The sequence below is a fragment of the Podarcis gaigeae genome (genome assembly GCF_964106915.1).
Source record: "Podarcis gaigeae genome assembly, chromosome: 3".
NCBI lineage: Eukaryota > Metazoa > Chordata > Lepidosauria > Squamata > Lacertidae > Podarcis > Podarcis gaigeae.
In genome coordinates, this window is record NC_139680.1 from 28,358,858 (window position 1) to 28,381,916 (window position 23,059).

The 23,059-nt window shown below is 43.4% G+C and overlaps 1 long non-coding RNA gene across 4 annotated transcripts in view; it reads right to left on the reverse strand.

Annotated features, from left to right (window-relative positions):
- Window positions 1–1,146: 1,146 nt before the first annotated feature.
- The window catches only part of LOC310840738, a 63,493-nt gene continuing 41,580 nt past the window's right edge, over window positions 1,147–23,059 (reverse strand). For 2 of the 4 annotated variants that reach the window (XR_014562070.1, XR_014562071.1), the window contains 3 exons: window positions 16,316–16,493; window positions 12,395–12,507; window positions 1,147–2,423 (listed from right to left, as the gene is read on the reverse strand). This is a non-coding gene — a long non-coding RNA (uncharacterized lncRNA). Of the gene's footprint in view, window positions 2,424–8,079; window positions 8,905–12,394; window positions 12,508–16,315; window positions 16,494–23,059 lie in introns of those variants that run through there. The other 2 variants (XR_014562072.1, XR_014562073.1) reach the window with 2 other exon arrangements.

Consider the following 23,059-nt stretch of genomic DNA (forward strand, 5'->3'; position numbering starts at 1 on the left):
TATATGCTTTGCTGAACCCATTACAAAGATCAGGTGCCTTTTTATTTTGCCAGTTTTAGTCAATATTACCTTCAGCATGATTAATGAATTTCTTACCAGTCCTGCTGTTTTGCAATATCTTTAATTAATCCAAGTAGTAATACCTTGGGATCCAAAAGGTAAGCTATAGCTAATCATTTCTTTTAAAAGAAAGTATTAAAATAAGTCTATAACTCAACCAAACACTGTGTGTATTTGTATTTTGTATTTCAAACATGTATTCTCTTTTGTATCTCAAACAGCTTAACAGATACTTTCTGAGATGCATGCACAAAATGTACCATTAATATACCATTCTATAGGGGGAGAAGAGGAAGTTCCCGAAAGTGGAAATCTAATATTCAGACATACTATCGACCATCTCATGAAGGCTCTCCATCTAGTCAAAATAGATTAAAATGACTGTGAAACCGAACAAGAATTATCCTGATTAGTTAGGAGGATCATCAAATATCAGTTCAAAGATGGTTTATCTGCATTAGCTCAAAGCAATGAGAAAGTGCAAAGCTGTTGAAACCAGAGTCCTTTTCGTTGGAAATTCCCAGGTGTCAAAAAAGCTCATTTATGTATGCCACCACTGCAGCCCATGTTTTGTTAGCCCCAAAATTGAAAACAAGCAAGGTCCCAACTAAAGAAGAATGGCAACTTAAACTGATGGAATATGCGCAGCTTGCAGACCTAACATATAGAATAAGAGAACAAGAAGAACGTACATTTAAAGAAGATTGGAATTAGAAAATGTTTATTGAATATATGGGGGGCAGATTGTGTACATTTGGAAACTTTGGCAGGCTTGAGATAAATTCAACAGTGTAAACAAGTTTTATTGGTTGTAATAATGGAATACTGAATGGTTTAGCTTATGTAGAACATGCAGGGATATATGATATGCAAAATGAACCATGGAAAGAGAGGAGGAAAGTCACTGACATTTTAAGGTTGTCTAAATGAATATTCTAAAGTGTGAAACAGAAAATTTAATTTAAAAAGTGTGTGTGTGTGAGAGAGAGAGAGAGAGAGAGAGAGAGAGAGAGCGCAAAGCTGTTGCGCACCCTCCAATTCCTTCCCCACCTGCTGCGCACCGCCCCAGGTGCCCTAGCAGCTTCCTCCACCACTGGTAATGTGGAGACAGTCTAGCTTTCTTCTTCTCTGTGGTTTCAGTCAAGGTACTAGCACAGAGGGACTCTGCCAGAACAGAGTGGCCATATTTGTAAAGGGCAGACACTACGGCCAGGGTAACCAATATGGAACCCTCTGGATGTCGTTGGACAACAATTACCATTGTCTCTGTCCATGACCAATGGCCATGCAGACTGAGGCTGATGGGGAGTTGGAGTCCAACAATATCTGGACCATACCTCTGCTCTATAGAAACAGAAGTCTTAACTTCCATGTTATGGAACTATTGTTGATGTGATATCTATCCCAAGGGGTTTTCTAAAGAAAGTCACTAACAACAGGGAAGGAAAATACATTACAGAAGACTCACCTAGGGCAAACAAAACATGTGCCAACCAACATTACAGCTCATTTCCTATACCAGCACATCACAAAGTAGTAAGGATAACTTTTAAACTTCACCTCAATAGCCAAAGCTGGTAGCTGGCTTCAGTTTTTCACACCGTGTAGTGTTGTTCTAAAGGGATGTCTATTTACAACCTTAACTGTACCCAAAGAAGGTGGTGGTGCTTGTTTTTGTCTGATATTTATAGGCTATACTTTATAGTTAAAATATATAATTACTGAAGAAGGCATAATGAAATCTATTGTTAGACAACACACAGCAATTCTAATTAACAGGGGAACTGATAAAAGAATTTACAGTGGCACTGCTGCAGGAAAATGCAATTTCTTAGTATGGCTCTTGTCGTTTGTTTTACGGCACTGCGGTTCTTTTTGCATTCATGGTTGATTTGGGGAACTCATCTACAGCAAAACATTTTAAGTACCACCAGCCGTGTCAAAAAATACTACAGTGTAACAAGCAACAGAATTTCTGGGATGACACCACAGCTAGCAGCAGACAGGATGGTGGGACGGAGGCACTTACCTGACCTCCTGGCGGGTGAATAGTTGCTGATACCATGAGGACAAGGCGTGAGGCAGTGCAAACACACAGGCAGGAACCAGATTGGTTCAGCTGATTCATTTTATATGATGAACCGCCCGATGATCCTTGGATGAAGGGCGGTATAGACATTTAATAAAGAAAATAAAAAATAATTTGCACCACATTCCCATTAGCCACATTCCCATGTTGTGAAGTGTGAAAGGACTCCTTTAAAAAGTGTCAAGTGTGTTTTGAGAGGTTGTTGTTGTTTTTTGCTCCACTACATCTGCAGGAACAAATCCTTCCAGCTCTACAATTCTACGACTCTATGATTCTGTGAAAATAAAGAGTATGTAAAAATTAATTTCATGATCACCCCATGGTAAGATTTTGTCTGTAAAAGCTGATTGCATGAACTTACCTTTAATGCAAGGTACTTACAGCAATATCATCCTTTAAATGTTTGTATATTCACCATCAACACAAACTTCTGGATTAAATGAGAATAACCCATCACACCACATTAGATGTCAGAGTGTTGGGTTAGGACTGGCAAGAGCTAGCTTCCAGTTCCCACTTAGCCATAAAGCTCTCTGGAAGGGAAGTGTGAATCTTGTCACTTTGGTTTTTCTTTCAAATCTTAAATTCGGTTTTCTACACTTCCACATCAATTTGCAGCGTGTGTTTTTTTAGACAGTCTGCATAAGAATCCATCAGCATGTTAGCGTGACTTTCTCTTAATATGCAGAAATGCAATTTTGCCTAATACCCATGTTTTTGCCATTTTTCTCTGAATATTTACATTTTTTACACACATTTCATGCGAGTGTATATGCATTTTTTATATTTTTTACATATTACTTGTCTGGAGATCTGCAGATCTGCATTGCAGAATTTGGAGAAGTGCAAATTCTGAAGGATGTCTATTTTGGTTTATGTCTTGTTTCCAAAAAGAGGAAATAAGGCAAGTTTGCCTTGGAAGGCAAACTGAATCCAATTTCTTCCCCATCCCAGCTCTCTGGTGATATGGGCCCAGTCACTATCTCTTTCCTTTACCCACCTTGACAAGGTTGTGGTGAGAATAAAAAGGGGGCATGTACCTTGAGATCCTCAAAGCAAAGGCTGGATATAGCTGAATAAAATTAATAAATAGTGCGAGAATTGGGGTGAGTTTTTCTACGGCTCTGTTAATAACTCAAGAAACACAATGATGATGATGATGATAAATTTGTATCCCGTCCATCTGACTAGGCTGCCCCCGCCACTCTGGATAGCTTCCAGCATATATAAAAACATAACACAGTGGTACCTTGCTTTAAGAACTTAATTTGTTCTGGAGGTCCGTTCTTAACCTCAAACTGTTCTTAACCTGAGGTACCACTTTAGCTAATGGGGCCTCCCGCTGCCGCCGCCACACAATTTCTGTTTTCATCCTGAAGCAAAGTTCTTAACCTGAGGTAATATTTCTGGGTTAGCAGAGTCTGTAACCTGAAGCATCTGTAACCTGAAGCGTCTGTAACCCGAGGTACCACTGTAAAACATGAAACCTTAAAAGGCTTCCCTATACAGGACTGCCTTCAGACATCTTCTGAAGGTTATAGAGTTGCTCATCTCCTTGACACCTGATGGGAGGGCATTCCACAGGGTGGGTGCCACTACCGAAAAGGCCCTCTGCCTGGTTCCCTGTAGCTTCACTTCTCACAGCGAGGGAACCGCCAGAAGGCCCTCAGAGCTGGATCTCAGTGTCCAGGCTGAATGACAGGGGTGGAGAATACAAGTGTGCAGTACTGAGGCCCATGCATCAAGCAGCAGTCAAGAGCATCCAGATCTTATTAAAACAAAGAATGCCTACATCTGTTACTCAAGTTATTACAAAGCCACCAGTGTCATACTTAATAAATAACGAGGCAGGCTCTTTAAACACAAACCTGATGTAAACTTAACACTCACCAAAAAAAATGTAACGTTAAAAGCGAGCTGCCTATGTAGAAAGACTCCGACAATTTTCCACGCAAAGGAGGAAAGTGGAGCAGCCTGTGCCAAAACCTGGCTCTTTTTGCCCTAATCGCTGTGCTGGGATAGCTGTGCTTTAGTACTATTTGTGTAAAACAGCATCCCAGTGAAATGTGGGCCAGGAGTGAAGGAGGGGAAAAAACACAGAGAGAGACCAGCCCAGACACTGCTGGTTTATTAAAGTGCCCTTCAGTCACCTGCTCCATCCAAATCAAACAGCTCTGATTGGCGTTCCGTCTTGTAAAACGGGTATTGTGTGAGCAGTGGGCAGCTGGAGTCCTCTGAGAATCTTCACTTGTCAGAGATGAATCAATCATCTAGAAAGATGTCAGCATCTGCCCAAACCATTTTATATTAGAATAAATGGCAGATGGTGGTGTTTTTATATTTAATCAGTTCCACCAAATGCAGTTTCATCTCTTATAAAACTAAACCATCTGCAGCGTGTAGGTGTACAGATCTAGCTAAATGCCCGCTGCAGAACCCTCTTCTCTTAAAGGTAAACGGTACAAGTTAGTGGCAGCATTTTGGCACCATAAACTAGGGGAGGGGGGGAGATTTGACTTTTGCTTTTTAAATATCAGTGTGTTCTTGCAAAGGCTTTCAGTGTAATCATGCCAATAATTTATGTGTAGTATCAAGGCCCGTGCTTAATTCATAATTTAGATGGCACATATCTGCGTCAGCCTGCCCTGAATTACATGAAAAAAATCACCTCCCCCACTATGTATGTATGAACATACTTTTTCTTTCTTTCTTTTTTTTGCAAAGGCCTTTGGCTATGTGCAATGAAGTTTATTTACTTCGCTCTGGGTGTAATATTTGTCCATCTGCAGGCCAGTGTGATGAATCTTTTACTTGGAGGGAAGTCCTGCCAACGTGACAGGTTGCAATGCACACTTACCTTGGAGTGAGCTAGATTGACTAAAACAGGACTTACTTCTGATTAAACATATATAAAATAGCACTTACCTTTAAAAGGTTGTACTTTTATTCCCCGATAAGTGAGCACAGAATGATTTTTTTTTAAAAAAAATTATCATTGCTTTAATCTATTGCTTTTACTTAGCATTTTATTGATCAAATGTTGATAAATAGTTTTATCATTTTTCGTCATGAGCATTTTTCCTCATTGTTTTCAGGGCAGGGAGATGCTCGAATCCTCTACTTCAGGGATGAGGAGACCTGTGGCTGCCAGCTCAACAACTTAGTCTGGATTTTCACTTTGGGGAATATGGCAGCCCTACCTAGACTACAGCTTTCATTAACCCTTCCCAGGGGTGCCAACTTGAATCAACTATTGGGGAGGGCCTAGGTAAGCCCTGCCCTGCATAACTGATCACATGACACGGTGCATGCACACCATTTGAATGGCAATGCCCATGAATTTGGGGGGGCCCAGTCCCCTCAAATATTTTATTCGGGGAACCAAAGGGACCTTGGCCCCTAGGCTCCTCTGTCCCTTACCATTGGCATGGCTGGATGGGGCCAGGAACTTGCCTTATACCAAGTGAGGCTGCTGGTCCATTTAATCCAGTATTGTCTACACTCTCCTGGGTTCCAGGCAGGAAACTCTCCCAGCCCTACATGGAAACGCCAGGAATTGAACCTGCGACCTTCTGAATACAAGGCAAATGTGCTACCACTGAGCTACAACCCATCTGCAAAACCGATGGGAGTCAGGAGGGCTACAGATCCCACCCCCCTGCTCTCACCATATAGTACAGCGGTACCTCAGGTTACATATGCTTCAGGTTACAGATGCTTCAGGTTACAGACTCCACTAACCCAGAAATAGTACCTCGGGTTAAGAACTTTGCTTCAGGATGAGAACAGAAATCGTGCTCCGGCAGTGCGGCGGCAGCAGGAGGCCCCATTAGCTAAAGTGGTGCTTCAGGCTAAGAACAGTTTCAGGTTAAGTACGGACCGCCAGAACAAATTAAGTACTTAACTCGAGGTACCGCTGTATATGTTTAGCTGCAGAAAGGCACAGTTTCTACCACTCCCAGTTAATCTCTCTTTCTTCCTTTCTTTTTTTTGGTCACGATTTCTGAGTAGAGCAGGTTGGGTACATTGGCTGCATGGTATTTAACCAAGATGAAAAATAAAAATAGACACCCACAACTTTAACGTAGATTATCTTTTGAGCGCATACGTCTGAGTAGCACCATCTGGGTGGGGTTTGACCAACAGCAGGTTAGAGAGCTGATTTCAAATACAAGCAGATGGATTTCCCCTTACTTTTGGCTGTATGAAGCAAGTACACATCTTACCACCAACTGGACTATTTGTGAGCAAGTAGCATCGTGGAGAGATCAACTATTTCAATATATTGGACTGTGTTCCAGTGTATGCTTCGACTGCAGCGTTTTTGATGCTTCTCAATTCTTGGCAATCAATGTTTTGAATTGGAGTGTTTAGTATGTTCCAAGTCCAGTATCTTAAAAGTGCCTACAACATGTCAGAGGACATTTCCCCCTTCTTGTTGGTGAACTAAAGTATATGGGCAATAACATTACTAAGTTGCTAAGAAAAGTCTGGATTTCTTTAAGCATGAACAAACACACAAACAAACACACACACACAGAGAGAGAGAGAGAGAGAGAGAGAGAGAGAGAGAGAGAGACTTTTTTGGAATACCATCCTAAGCACCACTGAACCCAGTGGGACCTTTTAAGACGGTCAAAAACTAAGAATGCTTCTAGGCCACTACTATTTTTGCTTGGGATTCAATCACATGGTGACAAATTCAGGTTGTACAAATATAGTGGATTTCACAGTCCTGTGCAAAAAGGAAAATCCTGCTTATTGGATCAAAAGATCAGGAAAGAAGAAGAAGAGTTTGGATTTGATATCCCGCCTTTCACTCCCTTTAAGGAGTCTCAAAGCGGCTAACATTCTCCTTTCCCTTCCTCCCCCAGAACAAACACTCTGTGAGGTGAGTGGGGCTGAGAGACTTCAGAGAAGTGTGACTGGCCTAATGTCACCCAGCAGCTGCATGTGGAGGAGCGGAGACGCGAACCTGGTTCCCCAGATTACGATACTACTGCTCTTAACCACACTGGGCCAGGAAAATGCACTGGGAAGTAGGAATGTGGGTTACCATCTATTCAATTTGCATTTAAAGGCAGACATGCATAATTTGCATTTTCCAAAACAATATGTGGAAGGTCATACTCTGGACTTTGTTTTCTCAGCTGGGTGGGAACAGCGTGATCTGAAAGTGGGGGATCAGCCCCTTGTCATGGTCAGATCACTTTCTGCTAAGCTTTAGGCTTTCAGCACCTTTTCCCCTCAGCAGAGGTGGGGGACCTGTGAGATCATCATCTGAGACCTTCTCCGTGTGCCTCATCCACGAGGGGTCCAGAAGGTGGCAACACAAAAACAGGCCTTTTCTGCAGTAGCTCCTTGTTTGTGGAATGCTCTCCCCAGGGAAGTTCATCTGGTGCCTTCATTATACACCTTTAGGTGGCAGGCGAAATCATTCCTCTTCAACCAGGACTTTGGCTGATTAACATCCAATACCCTTTTAAAAGTGTTGTGGGATTATTGGTGTTATGTACTGAGTTGAATGGGATCCAAAATGCAGAGTCTGATTGGTCCTAGAACAATAGGATTCAGAATGCAACAGTCTGATTGGTCCTAGAACAATAGGATTCAGAATGCAGCAGTCTGATTGGTCAACAAGAGCCACCCAATCCAGCTCCACCACTGGAAATGAATCCGCAACGTGATTGGCCTACAGGAGAATCCCGGAATTAGCCAATCACGTGGGGCCCATTGCAGTGGCGTAGCGTGGGGGGGTGCAGGGGGGCGGCTGCACCGGGCGCAACATCTGGGGTTAGGGTTAGGGGGCGCAAATCCACGGGTTAGGAGGCGCAAATCCATGAGTTAGGGGGCGCAAATCCACGGGTTAGGGGGCGCAAATTACTTGCCTTGCCCCGGGTGCTGACAACCCATGCTACGCCACTGGCCCATTGTGTAAATAATGTATATAAAGCAGACATTCTGGGGGAACTTCCATTCCTCCTCACCACTATGAACTGAATAAAGAGCATGAAATCCACTCTCGACTCAGAGTATATTTCAATTGGTTTGCTTTGTTCTTATTATTATTATGCATTTTGTGTTTCTAAGGTCATATTTTTATGTTGTGAACCACCCTGAGATTTATGGGTGAAGGGCGGTACACAAATTTCATAAATCAACAAAATACAATAAAATAAATAAAAAGCCAGGATCTTCAGAAACGGCAAGTTTTACTCTCAGCTACATATAATTGTGTATCTTAACAGCCTAATGCATATAAACAACACTTCCGATTGCCAAATACATTTCGACCATACGGATGTAATTTACCTATCAATATGTGCCACTGAGGAAGACCGTATGGTCAAAATGTATTTGGCAACTGAAAGTGTTACTTGCATTAGGATGTTAAGTGGCACTCTCTTCTGTCATTAAAAAGACCCCGAAGGATCGGTATTGGGGTCTGTGCTTTTGAGCTTGTTCAAAAATGATCTGGAGTTGGGGTAGACAGCGAGGTTGCCAGGTTTGCTTGTTCAAGGTGGTTAGAACAAAAAGGGATTGTGAAGAGCTCTTAAAGGACCCCGCCAAACTTAGAGAACGAGCAGAACAGTGGCAAATGCAATTCAATGTAAACAAGTGTAAAGTGATGTTGGGGCAACAACAACAAAAATCTTAATTTCACATGTACACTCAACTGGCGTTGACTGATCACGAACAAGACCTTGGGGTCATAGCAAACAGCTTAATGGAGACGTCGACCCAGTGGGCGGCAGCTGTGAAAAAGACAAATCGCATGCTAGACATTATTAGGTTGGGAATTGAAAAACAAAACTGCCAATATCATAATGCCGCTATACAAATCTACGGAATACTGTGTACTGTTCTGGACACCTTACCTCAAAACAGATATTGTAGAGCAGGAAAAACTTCAGAAAGGGGCAACCAAAAGGGATGGCGCGACTCCCCGATGAAAAATTGTTGCAGCGCTTTGGACTTTTGAGTTTAGAGAAGAGGCAAATAAGAGGTGACATGATAGAAACTTATAAAATTATGAGTGGCTTGAAGACAGAAGGTTCTTGTTATGCTAAAACATTTGTATTTTCTCATTTGGCTCAGAAGCTGTTTTTGATTGGTATATACTGTACAGAAATACGTTGAGCAAAATTTACAGGGTAGGGTTGGTAGGTCTTAACTTGGTACATTTTGTTACTCAACCAATCTGTAGATCAAGCAACAGGTCAATAAGATCTGACTGCTCAAGACAGCAGTCCAATCAATGGAGTCTGGGATTAACTCAGAGCACTGAAATTAAATCCAGCTCCTGGAGCTATATCTGCACTGATCACCCACTGCCCTGGAAGATAGCCTTGTATGTGTGTGAAGCTTGGGGCAGCCACCCTTGCTTTCCCCCAACACCACTCCAAATGGCCTGTCACCATAGGCCATGGGTAAGCAAACTAAGGCCTGGGAGCCGGAGCCGGACCAATCGCCTTCTAAATTTGGCCCACGAACGGTCCGGGAATCAGCGTGTTTTTACATGAGTAGAATGTGTCCTTTTATTTAAAATGCATCTCTGGGGTATTTGTGGGGCCTGCCTGGTGTTTTTTACATGAATAGAATGTGTGCTTTTATCTAAAATTCATCTCTGGGTTATTTGTGGGGCATAGGAATTTGTTCAATTATTATAATTATTTTCAAAATATAGTCCAGCCTCCCACAAGGTGTGAGGGACAGTGAACTGCCCCCCTGCTGAAAAAGCTTGCTGACCCCTGGTCCATAAGCACTGGCTCCTGGGAGCCAAGGCACTGTGGGCCCCCCAGTGTGTTTTTAGGGGGCAAACCCCCTTAATGTTCAGAGGGCGTTCAGCTCCTCCCTCTGGGTCCTCACAACCTCGTGTGTGCAATGTCAGGACATTGTGCGACCTCAGGGTATTGTATGACGTTGCACACATAACACCAGGATGTCAGGCCCAATCGGTCGTCTGGAAAAGCTGGCATCTCTGCCTATCACCAACTCTCTTCGTCCCCAACCACTAGCAATGTACAAGGCAGGTGAAGGCTGGTGTGCTCTAGCCAACAGTGGCTCTTCAAGGTCTGAGCCGGAAAGACCTTCTTAGCCTGTCAGCTAAGATCCTTTAAGTGGCGATGGAACTCTGCTGTGACCTTGTTCTATCTGCCTCTGTATTTTCCTCCAAACCAGATGGAGCTTTGATAGTCTGTTTTGTGCATCCTCATCTATGGCATTTTCAGGACTCAAATAAAAAAGAATACTAATAATTGTTCAGAGACACCCTAAAAGAAATCAAAACATCAACCAGCAGTATGTGGGGGTTTGAGTTTGGTTGGTGGTTGTTGTTTTTTTTAGGAAATTCACAGCTTGCAACTTTTGGCTAAGCAGGCTCCTACCAGCACACCCTTTAACTAAGCCAACCAACCACACAGGAAGACCACCACTGCTGAGAATTCAGCGGATCTTTTATAGAAAATGACAATTATGGCACGGGGATTATCTGGAGCTCTCCTGTTGTTCTAGTGAAACATGCAGTGGCCCTGTGATGCACGTCGCAGCAAAACTTTGTGAGCCCCCCCCCCCAAAAAAAGTTGATGCAAATAAATTGCAAAGCCTACTGGCTCAGCTAGGGGGGCAAGTCAAGATAACAGAGACAAAACCTTTGGTTCTGTGCTCTGAGCCAAAAAGAGACCAAGTGCATCATTGATTTGAGGTGGGGGAAAAAGGATCAGTGAGAAATGGGGTTCCATTTGCATTTAAATACAGACCTGCCTAATTCACATTTTCTGAAACAATATGTGAACCGAGAGAGCCATCCTTCAGAATTTGCACTTTTCCAAGTTTTGCAATGTGGTTCTCCAATGTAGCTATGTGTTCAAAATGCATATATTAGAGGGGAAATTGTGCATAAAATGCACCTATTAGTGAAAATGACATACAGAAATGCATTGTATCAGGGGAAATTGCTTTGCAAAAAAGTGTATATTAGTCCAAATTGCATAGAAAATGTATATATTGAAATAAATTTGCTCTAAAATACTGGTGAGAGCACATGAGGACATTTTTATTTTTAAAAACTCACATGTGGACATGTGAAGAACTGAGCGTACAATTAGAAAAACTAGAAACTGAGAGAAACTGAAATTTATGAATTCTCCCGACATGCTATGGAGCAACAAGACTAGCAGTTGAATCTTACTTCGACACTGGTAACAGGACAGCAGGCTAGCATAGTGGGCACAGAGGAGGCCGCACAACAACCACAGCTCTGCCTTCACATCATGGATCTCTAGACCTTTTCATCACAAATTACTATATTTGGTACAATTCGATGGTGAGCGTGAGACTTTGCATCTCTGAATCTGGCTTTGAATGCTCCCTAATGGGGGAAATAACCCTGACATGTACATTTAAACAATCATTTTGGGGATAAGACTGGTCTAAAGCCTTCTTTCACATATGATATTTTTAGCTCTACAAATACAGTGGTACCTCGGGTTACACACGCTTCAGGTTACAGACTCCGCTAACCCAGAAATAGTACCTCAGGTTAAGAACTTTGCTTCAGGATGAGAACAGAAATCGTGCTCTGGCGGTGGGAGGCCCCATTAGCTAAAGTGGTGCTTCAGGCTAAGAACAGTTTCAGGTTAAGAACGGACCTCCGGAACGAATTAAGTACTTAACCTGAGGTACCACTGTAGTCTTTTATTTTAGTTCAAACATGCAATCCCTGACCTACAATCCAAAATGGCGCAGGGAAAATATTTATCTCGTGATTCTACCGAGTACGTAAACTTCCCTGCAGATTCCAAAAGGGAGGCCATTTTGAAATGTACCGAATTTCATTACAGCTGCAGTTTGATATGCATTTCCTTTGGAGTAAGCCGCATGGAACTCAATAGGGTTTACTTTTGAGTAAGCATGCATGGGATTGGACTGGTAGAGGTCAATCCCAAAATTGTCGAAGCACTCATTACACCGTGCTTCAACAGAATACATGCTGTGAAAATTTGCCGCTGATTGTAAATATGATTTGCTAATGTTCTCTGGGTTGAATGTACTGTGCTCTCCCCCCCCCCTTTCCATCTTTCCCCCTGCATGTAAATTGATCTACTGCGTCAAAACAGTACCATTTAAAACAAAAGGGGTTGATTTATAGCCGGTCCCTAGACTCATAAATCACACCTGCAGTGTGGTGCTCCAGAACTCCTGTGTTCTGCCAGCATTTACCTTTTATAAATGGTCGGGGCTTACCTCCCATTGTGACGGAGCCTAATACAATTGCATTCTTCTCTCCCAGCATTCCCTCTCATTATTCCCACTGGGGAATTCAGACCTCGATTTTGCATCCATGTCAGGTTTCTTTTCTTAAAAAGAAAAACAGGAAAAGGAATGTTAAATTAAATATGTAAACTTGTATTTTGTAGCTCTGCCTACTCTCAGACATGTGAGGTTGGGCCTTTGAGTTACCTAACAAAAGAGAGGGAAAAAGAAACATATTATTTTACTGATAAGGTAACTATTTTGAACAAAAGTGGCCGTATTTCAAAATATCACATGCAGAGAGTTTGCGATCTGCAACTAGCTGAGATACCTGCTTTGGCCTTGATGCCTTTAAATGCTGGTATTTGACCCTGTATCTTTCCATTTCCTTGGTCCTATTAAACAGGTTTTACCTGCAAGGTGTGTAAGAGAAGTGGGGGGGGAGATACCAATCTACTGACCCTATTTAACCCTTTTCTGTATTGTGTAACGCAATAGATAGTTGCTAGGCTCTATCTACCTGCTTTGGAACTAAGCATTTGCTCACCCAACTGCTGATAGTTTAGGAGCATTCCTCACACACAGGATCAATGGGCAAGAATGTGTATTTATTATTGCTACTGGTATTAAATTCACAGGCCACTCATCATTCCACAAGAGCCCAGAGCAGTACAGGAGCCTAGGGCAGGCTTCATGATGGACTTGGCCAGGCTAACCTATATTCACCTTCTTACGGACTAAGACCTAAATGCTAAGGGTTATATCCCATGCTCCATGAGCAGAGTTCCACTCACACAATGGCGGTACCCCTTCTTCTCCTTGAGCTCCCCCAAAATCTGCTCTGGAGGGTCCCCCAACCCTCTGGAATACATTTGGAAGAAGTGTTGGGAACAGCAAGAGAGGAGAGAAGGATTTTGTTGTTGTTGTGCAAACTGAAGTCTGCACCCCAAGTGGAAAAGTCCCCATTTCCCCGCTCTTCCAGCAGCGAAGGAATGCTTAGGCCTTCCAAAGTGGCATTAGGTGTGTGCATTGTGTGTACGCCTTCAACAGCATACAATCAAGTTTGTTGAGCATTCGTCCTGATTTGTTTGCACAAAGTTTGCACAGAGGTTAGACAGTGTTAGCTATTTAGCTATTCCTTTTTATTTGTTTGCACTGGGGGAATTATACAATGTTGCATCAAGCATTACCCTGCACTTCCAAGTGCAATTATTATTATTACTACTACTACTACTCCACCCATCTGGCTGGGTTCCCCCAGCCACTCTGGGTGGCTCCCAACAGAATATTAAAAACATGAAAACATTAAAAACGTCCCTAAACAGGGCTGCCTTCAGATGTCTTCTAAAAGTCAGATAGTTGTTTATTTCCCTGACATCTGATGGGACGGCGTTCAACAGGACGGGCGCCACCACCGAGAAGGCCCTTTGCCTTCCTAATCACAAAAAGGGAGTGGGGGGGGAGTGGCTTTGTTGGTCCAAAGCACCAAATCAACTTTAATTGTGCAACCCAGCTCTCAAATAGCAACAGACTGGAAGCACCTCAGGAAACCTATGTACATGGCTTGTACCATGATGGAATCTCCTCTCATGTCGGTTTCAAAAGACTAGAACTGAAAAGCTAAGGAGCTGGGTACAGTACCCATATATATCAAGAAGCAAATTCTTTACTCAATAGAGGTCTTTAGCCTCCCCCACCACCACCATTCACACATTAAAATAGCGGTATTCTTCTGCATTCTTCAACATGAATGAGTGGGGCCAGGGGCAGAGAGCTGAACGAAGGATTTCCCTTACTCCTTCCCGCATTTAATTGACACATGAAAAAGATAGTCCAGCTAATCTCTAAAAATGGTAATCCTTACAGTCTGAAATTGTTTTAGAAGAAAATTCAGGCGCCCTGACAAACAGGCTGAAAGGCTTTAATTGAGCAATGGCCTGGATCTGACCCTTATCCTGATCTCAGGGCCTACCATACGTGCTCCAGAAGGGCTATCCAATAGCAAAGCAGGATTCCATACTCGGCATTCCATTTCACTTACAAAATCTTTATTTGGGAAATTTGTTCTCTCAGCTATGGTGATGGGAATACACTGGGGTTTTGTTTGTTTGTTTGTTTGTTTTGCTTATCTAGACTTCTATGTCAGAAATGGCTCATTCCAGATTCTGCGTTTGGGCATTGTAACACCGCTGATGTATATATCACACGCAGGGCCGGATTTAGGTTTGATGAGGCCCTAAGCTACTGAAGGTAATGGAGCCCTTTATATGTCCAGCTGTCCTTTGTCAACAACGAATTGCGGCTGTTTTTTGTGTTGAATATATGCTATATGGTAATTTATGGACCTAATAGGTATCTAAAGCCATTTGCACATGCAGAATGTAGGGATCCTATATATAGAAATGAGCAAACCAGTGATATTTTAGGCAGCAGGCTAGGGGGTGGGGGCCATTATTAACATCACAGCAGCCTACACAACACAAAACACTGTTGCTATACGTAGGTTTTATTTTATTTGTTTTTTATCTTATATTTTGGAAATGTACATCCAGGTGTTTTTTTCCTTTAATTTTTTTGGGGGGCCCCAAGAGAGTGGGGCCCTAAGCTATAGCTTGTTTAGCTTATATGTAAATCCGGCACTGATCACATGAACCATGTAAGCGTTGCTTACAGCTCCTCTGCCACTACTACCCCAATATATCTTCCAAGTTACATGGGATTATAAAAATGCCTGGCACACTTTATCACTTAAAGTGAAACCAAAAAGGGTGAATAATTTGCCATAATGTAGATTCCGTCACATCTGCATAGCAAGGTACAGATGTAGATGTAGAGATATCCCTGAGAATACAGTATGTGCAGTGATGGCTGGATGCTGAGTGACTTTGAGTGGGAAGACTACGAAAAGGCTGGGGTTTGATTGGCATGAACGAAATCCTAAATACTGACTGACAGAGGCTCTACAGAGTTTCAGGCAGGGATCTCTCCTCCTACCTGGAGATGCTGGGGAATGAAACTGGGACATTCTGCATTCAGAGCAGGAGTTCTACCATTCTGCTAGGCCTCAGGAAATGATATCCTTCCTAGAATCAGTCTCCACTAGGGATGGGTGAATCTGTAAATTTTTGTTTCTCTCGGTTTCTCATTTTTCCAGTCTTAAATTCAGTTGTCCACATTTTCACATCAGCCACTGTTTTCTTTTTTTTCATTTCATGACAATTCATCAGCGTTTTAGTGCAAATTTACCATATTTTTGCAAATCAGTTTTCCCTTATATAGTGCATTGTGCATATCATTTTCACTAACAGATGCTTTTCTGTGCATCTCTCCCCTAGTGTATGCATTCTTTCAAACATTGCTTGTCCGGAGAACTGCAGTGCAAAATTCAGAGAAGTGCAAAATCAGAAAGTGCCTGATGTGCGTGGTGCACTGGTCACGAGCAAACACTTACCTGTGGAGATTTTATATGCAGCCAAAATCACTTTTTAAAAGGCATTTAATCTTTATACAACTGCTCTGTGGGCCTTGTGTTTTATTTCAACAAGAGATCCGTTTGGCAAATTTGGACTTGTGTTATATCCCTGGAGAGTGAGTTGGGTAGATATTGTCATATCATCACCACCATTAATTTCAATGCTTGGTTTAGGATTGAACAAGCTGTTGCACCTTTAAGGATTAATAAAGCAGAAATTCAGACTGAAGTGGCACTGTGAACTTCTTCAGAACAAGTTGTGTTTGTTTCCTTTTAGCACAGAAGTGGCATAGCAGTGTAGACTCCCTAGAGATGCCACAGCTATTTTCAGTGGTGACAGGCACCCACCCAGAGAATGACTTCTAACCTGTTCAAACCTCTTGGAATACTAAGCAGAAACTCTTCCTCCATAAAGCAAACAGAACAAATAACACACTCACACTTTTATTCCTGTAGCATCTGCCTCTCTTTCTATGGCATGCCAGCTCTGCAAGCTGATCGTGTGGTTTTCCACTCATAGATTTCAAAGGGAGCTGGATTAGACCAAATATGCTCTCAATCTGGGGCATGAGATTCCGCAGGGAACTGCGCATTTAAACCAAGGGCGATATACAGCATCTAATTAGAAATGAACAACAATAGAAGAGCAATGATTCATCCTCAATACATTATGATAACTCTTATTAGGGATGCAAAGCCATCTCATCTATGCTTTGGTTATCAACTCAGAAATTATGAAGTAAATTAGGTCTTCAGCAAGCTGATGTAATACTGGGGGGAGGAGGCGTGTGTGTGTGTGTGTGTGTGAGAGAGAGAGAGAGAGAGAGAGAGAGTTTTCAAGCATATAAAATGTTATTTTACATTAAATGAACCTGCTTGATAGGAGGAAGGAATGCATCTACGAACTGCAAAAACATGTTTTAAAGGCACAGGAAATTGTTTATGAAGTTCAAATGGAAGTTCGAATGTGTATTAAACAGCCACAATTGCCCTAGTAGATGGCAGCATCCAGACTCAATCCAGACTGAAAGCAGCACGTTGAGGATGAACGTGAATAATTCCAGATTGTGCAAAGACTACATGTCAGGGGTTCAGAAGGAGAGACACAGGAGGGGGAGCAAATGGAGAGTGAGGAGGAGGAGTCCGAGGGGGGTGGAGGCAGTGACAGTGGAAAGAGTTACTCCACAAGCCTCTCCAGCGAATCGGAGGACTCACAGAAGGGAGCACCAATGGCCAGAGCGAGGGGGGTTCCAGGGGGGAAGCCCCAGGAGGAAGGGGCTCGCGGGGAGTCCCTGAGCAGCAGTTGGAAGTCAGGACCAGCTTCCCCACCAGAGCGCAGTGGGGAGGGGGAGTCCCAGGAATCGGGACCAGTGTCCTCACCACCAGCGGGAGGAGAGGAGTCAGGTTTGGCCACGCCCACATCGGGAAGCGGGGAAACGGTCAGGAGGAAGGTTACCGGCTGGGCGCGCGCGCCAAATTCAAATGTACAGGCGAGCGGCACAGCAGGGAGCCCGGGAAGGGAGCCAGGTCCTAAAGCCCGCCGGAAGGAAGGGCAGGACTCAGGAGGCTCAGCGTCAGAGGAGTCCAGGAAGGAGGAAACCCCAGAGGGCAGAAGGACCCAGCGAAGGAAAGAACAGCGCAGGAGGTGGAGCCGGGCTAGGATCTTAAACTGGTGTGGGAGGAGCAGTGAGTCAGAGGGGACTTAGCCGGTCTAGAGTCAAGACGTGGGGCGGCACGCCCAGAGCTTTGAAATGGAAGCTAAACTTCAATAAAGACTTTTGTACATTATATCCACCGGGCGTTGGTCCTCTGTGAGCTGGGACCTAGAGGCAGTCCTGACACTACATTTTTTGTGTTACCGACAAGTTAATGCATATGCAGCATGAGAATAGAAGTCTATCCCTCTTCCAGGAATTCTGGAATTTGTAGCTCTTTGGGGGGAATAAGGGCGGGTGGCGCTGTGGGTTAAACCACAGAGCCTAGGACTTGCCGATCAGAAGGTTAGTGGTTCGAATCACCGTGAGCTCCCATTGCTCGGTCCCTGCTCCCGCCAACCTAGCAGTTCGAAAGCATGTCAAAGTGCAAGTAGATAAATAGGTACCGCTCTGGTGGGAAGGTAAACAGCATTTCTGTGTGCTGCTCTGGTTCGCCAGAAGCGGCCTAGTCATGCTGGCCACATGACCCTGAAGCTGTACGCCGGCTCCCTCAGCCAGTAAAGAGAGATGAGCACTACAACCCCAGAGTTGGCCACGACTGGACCTAATGGTCGGGGGTCCCTTTACCTTTAACAACTCTCAGCACCCTTAAAAACTACAGCTCCCAGGATTCACTGGGGGAAACCATGACTGTTTAAAGTGGTATTATGCTGCTTAAAAATTATAGTGTACACAGGGCTCGATTCTGGGAGCGACGGGAACAATGGAAGTGGGAGATAGAATTGAATATCCTGGAAGAGGGCATTGGCTTGTTTGCTGCAACCCTGAACAGGATCACTGCACACTGGAATATTTAGTTGCAGATCTTGTCTTTACTGTTATCTTTCCTGTGGAACCAGTCTACACATTTTAAATAGAGCTAAGCATATCTACTGTGGCAGCAATAGGTCCATGTGTCTGGCTGTTAACGAGAAGGTTGGTGGTTCGAGGCCATCCAGCGATGACTGAGGGCAGGGTTTGGACCAGATGATCCCTGAGGTCACTTTCAACTCTACAGTTCTATGATTCTGTGATTCTACTTATCCTTTGAGTTGAGTAAGAAGTGATAAAAATGAATGTGGTAAGACACAAACTGGCTTCAAGTCCACACTGAGTCATGGGCCAGTCACTATATTAGATTATAAATGTAAAAAAAAAAAAAAGGTAAAAGGTAACGGACCCCTGGATGGTTAAGTTCAGTCAAAGGTGACTATGGGGTGTGGCACACATCTCGCTTTCAGGTCAAGGGAGCCAGCATTTTCCACAGACAGCTTTCTGGGTCATGTGGCCAGCATAGCTAAACCGCTTCTGGTGCAACGGAACACCGTGACGGAAACCAGAGTGCGCAGAAACACCATTTACCTTCCTGCCGGAGTGGTACCTATTTATCTACTTGCAGTGGTATGCTTTCAAACTGCTAGGCTGGCAGGAGCTGGGACAGAGCAACAGGAGCTCACTCTGTCGTGGGGATTCAAACTGCCAACCTTCTGATCGGCAAACCCAAGAGGCTCAGTGGTTTAGACCGCAGCGCCACCTGCATCCCTGCATTATAAATGTAACGAATAATAAACCAACAGATCCTAAGGAAATACAGAACTGCATTATTCTGTCAACTATGTAGAATAACTTCTTTTCCATTGTCCTCTCATCAACACATTGTTAATTCTTGCATACTGTTTTATTGTCTTTATGGCAATAATTGCCAACGTGGCTCTCCTTGAACTACGATTCCCATCCTAGTTGACCACTGACCATTTTGGCTGGGGCTGAAGTGAGTTGGGTACAACAACATTTTGAGGTCCCCATGTTGGTTACCCCTGCTTTATAGCACAGAACTACTCAACTGAAATCTGTGAATGAAATACTGTATGTCTATTGCCGTGGTTCCCAACATGGGGCACACACCCCACAGGGGGGCAGTTTGATTTTTAAGGGGGGCAATTCGAGAATGAGTTAGACCAAGCTAATGGCCTCTTAGGCTTCCTCCACGTGAATATGAGCTCACTTTTTGAAAAATAAGAATTATATGTCACAGGGGGGCATCAGGATTTTAGAGATCCTTAGGTGGGGCATGGCCAAAAAAAAGGTTGGAAACCACTGGTCTATTGCAAGACAAATCATATACTGATAGTGATCATCTACAATTCAGGCACCATAAAAAATATTTTTGTACAAATGCATTTCCTTCTCTGCATCGATTCTGACAGGGCTATAAATGAGGTGGAGAGAGATTTGCTGGGATTCTTTTTTATAAACTGAATATTACAAATATATAAGAATTTGCACATGTTTATGCCACGTACTTATATTATGGAAAAAAACATAAATATTTGACCTGCTTCCATAATGCAGTGCTAATAAAATCTTTTAAAACAACAGGCGTCAAGAGGGATTTGCAATAGGAATGAATGGTTGTCTTCCGTAATTGTGTTAGTTTTCTTGGTTATAGTACTACTGCTTCTGTCTTTGTTTCCGACGTCCTTTTACACTGTGTTACTTGTGGCATTACGCAACTGTAGCTTTTTGATCAATATGCTCCCATGTCACACTTAATTTCACTCACACCAGCAGATGTGGTGTGATACACGGCATGTCACCATCACCACTCTTTATGCACACGTGTGCTTCTGCCCCAACACATCACATGTGTGATGGGATAATGAGCTGCTTGTGCGTAAAGCTTGATCCCTCCGGGTTTTGGCTGGTCAGCCAACCTGAGTCTCTAACGGAGCCCCCAAAGCATGACTCCGTCAGTCGCTGGTAGAATCCGACAGTGGGCGTCTACGGAACTTACTCCAACATAAAAGCTGTTTGACGGACATGCGCCTCCTGGACTCTCTGCGTGACAGCTTCCGGCGAGAGGTGGGGGTTCCTAAAGGGGGTCTTGTTACCTCCTCACTGTTCTCACTGGAAGTATCCCAGAGCCTCCCCTCCGACTCCCTTTCCCTTTGAGCTCCTGCTCTCCCCCTACTGGTTCCCTCTTCTGCTGCAGAGTCTCTCCTATTCTCCTGGAGCCTTTCTACCACCTGTTCTTCCGATGGCAGTTCCCTGACAACATGTGAAAATGGCAGGAAAGAACTGCATGCTGGGATACCATCCCCATCTTCATCCTGCGATTTCCCAGGTTAATGGAGATGCAAGCAATTTTTTTTCCCTGGAAGCAGTTAACAGAAAAATGAGCGCTTAACATCCACTAGAGTCACAGAAATGGCAATATTCTGCCTCCCTCACAATGTTTTGCGATACTTGCTGTTCAGCAAACCTGCACGGCATGAACAAAAGATGGCCCACTTGCGTTTCCCAACTTATTTTTAGCCCCAAGTTCAGTTCCAATCTTTTTATCTTTTAAAATCATGAATTTCCAGTATGACAGATAAGAGATCAGATATGTGTGGAGTTTTTACCCATCTCTTCAAAAGGAGAGCTGCTGACTGTCTACTGTATTATAATGGAAGTGGCGCTTGAATAACAATAGAAGGAACAGGCCTATTATTGCCTTAAGCTATAATTAGTTTTCTGTCAAAGAAGTAAGCAGATTTCAATCAGAACTGTTTTTTTTCTAAAAAGAAAAAAGTGAGGGGGGGGGAGAGAATTCAGGATCTTTGCAGCAGAATAAAGTGATTAATTCTCCTCCCGCAGAACTCACACCCCTAGATTGCTTTTACGGGCCTGTACAAATGTATAGAACTTTTACACATTTCTAGAATGAGAGTTGTTGTTCTTGCCTACTTAACTGTCACAGCTATCCACAAAGAATCCTGGTAGTTTTGTGAGGGTGCAGAGAATTACCTGATAAAGATCCATAATGTCCCTCACAGAACTACTGCTCCCAGAGTTCTGAGAGAGAGAGAGAGAGAGAGAGAGAGAGAGAGAGAGAGAAATCAATGTTCAAATCAATTTAAATTTGGGTAGCGTAGGGACACCCTTAGTGACACAGGTGGAATCTTTTGTTGTTGTTTAGTCGTTTAGTCGTGTCCGACTCTTCGTGACCCCATGGACCAGAGCATGCCAGGCACTCCTGTCTCCCACTGCCTTTTGGTCAGACTCATGCTGGTAGCTTCAAGAACACTGTCCAACCATCTCGTCCACTGTTGTCCCCTTCTCCTAGTGCCATCAATCTTTCCCAACATCAGGGTCTTTTCCAGGGAGTCTTCTCTTCTCATGAGGTGGCCAAAGTATTGGAGCCTCAGCTTCAGGGTCTGCCCTTCCAGTGAGCACTCAGGGCTGATTTCCTTCAGAATGGATAGATTTGCTCTTCCTGCAGTCCATGGGACTCTCAAGAGTCTCCTCCAGCACCATAATTCAAAAGCATCAATTCTTCGGCGGTCAGCCTTCTTTATGGTCCAGCTCTCACTTCCATACATCACTACTGGGAAAACCATAGCTTTAACTATACGGACCTATAAAAACCGTTCTGAAAATGGGTTTTTTTTAAAGTGTTTTAAAAAATACATTGAATTTTCCATGAGGCTCACCATCGCCATCTAGTGTCACATTGTATGTTGCACTTAAAACACACTTAAAATGTTTTATTTGCAACTGAGTCCAAAGTTCAAGTCTTGGGAAAGGCAGGGCAAACAGGGGTGGAGAAATACCTGCCAGGTTGTAAATGGATTCCAATGCCTTAAAAATTTCAGAGTTTATAAATGCTGAAAGGCAGCCATGAAATCATGGATCACTAGGAAGTGCGAAGGAAAGAAAACTGCTGTGTGTTGTTGTTTTCTGCAGGGACTGAAACTTGAGAATGGAGACCTTCATCTCTCTTCTGCCAGCTCCTTTGCTAAAATATTAGTTTAATATTATTTGAGAGATTCATCTCCTTCTCGCCCTCCTCTCCCCTCCCTGCTCTTTGTTGGCATCTCATTAGAGCCCATTAGTGCAATACTTGTTACAGTTCATTTAGGGAGGGGGGGAAATCATTAAACACATGTCACTTCAAAACTGTGCGACATAACATGAAATTGAAATGACCTTCGTTCTGGCACGGAGCAGCACTGACTTAGAGAGAGCACTCCTGAATTCTTAAAAAAAAAAAAAAAATGTTACTTAGCCTGATAATAGAATTCCAGCAGCATGCCAAGACAGCAAAGACCATTACCTACTGCTTGATAGCAGAAGTCTGCAGATTTCAGCTAGAACAAAGGCATTAAGGGTTAGTAACCTTTCCTTGTGAAACTGAACTAGAAAAGGGTGAGGAGAATTGCAGGGGGGACTGGGAAGGAATATAACAGAGAGAGGCAAGGATGAAATTAAAGAGTCTGCAAGCTGTTTTTACACCATGCAGTTAAAGAATCCTGGGAACTGTTGCTTGTTAAGGGTGCCGGGAGCTGTAGCTCTGTGAAGTGTAAATCAGGATTCTCAGGGAATGCTAACTGATTTAAAGGCATGGTGTGTCCGCGGCTTCGATTGCGGTTTTTTATTCTGAATTTAAGGCTGCGGTTGCTTCACTTTATGTTATAGGTTTATTATCGCATTTTTATCTGAAATATA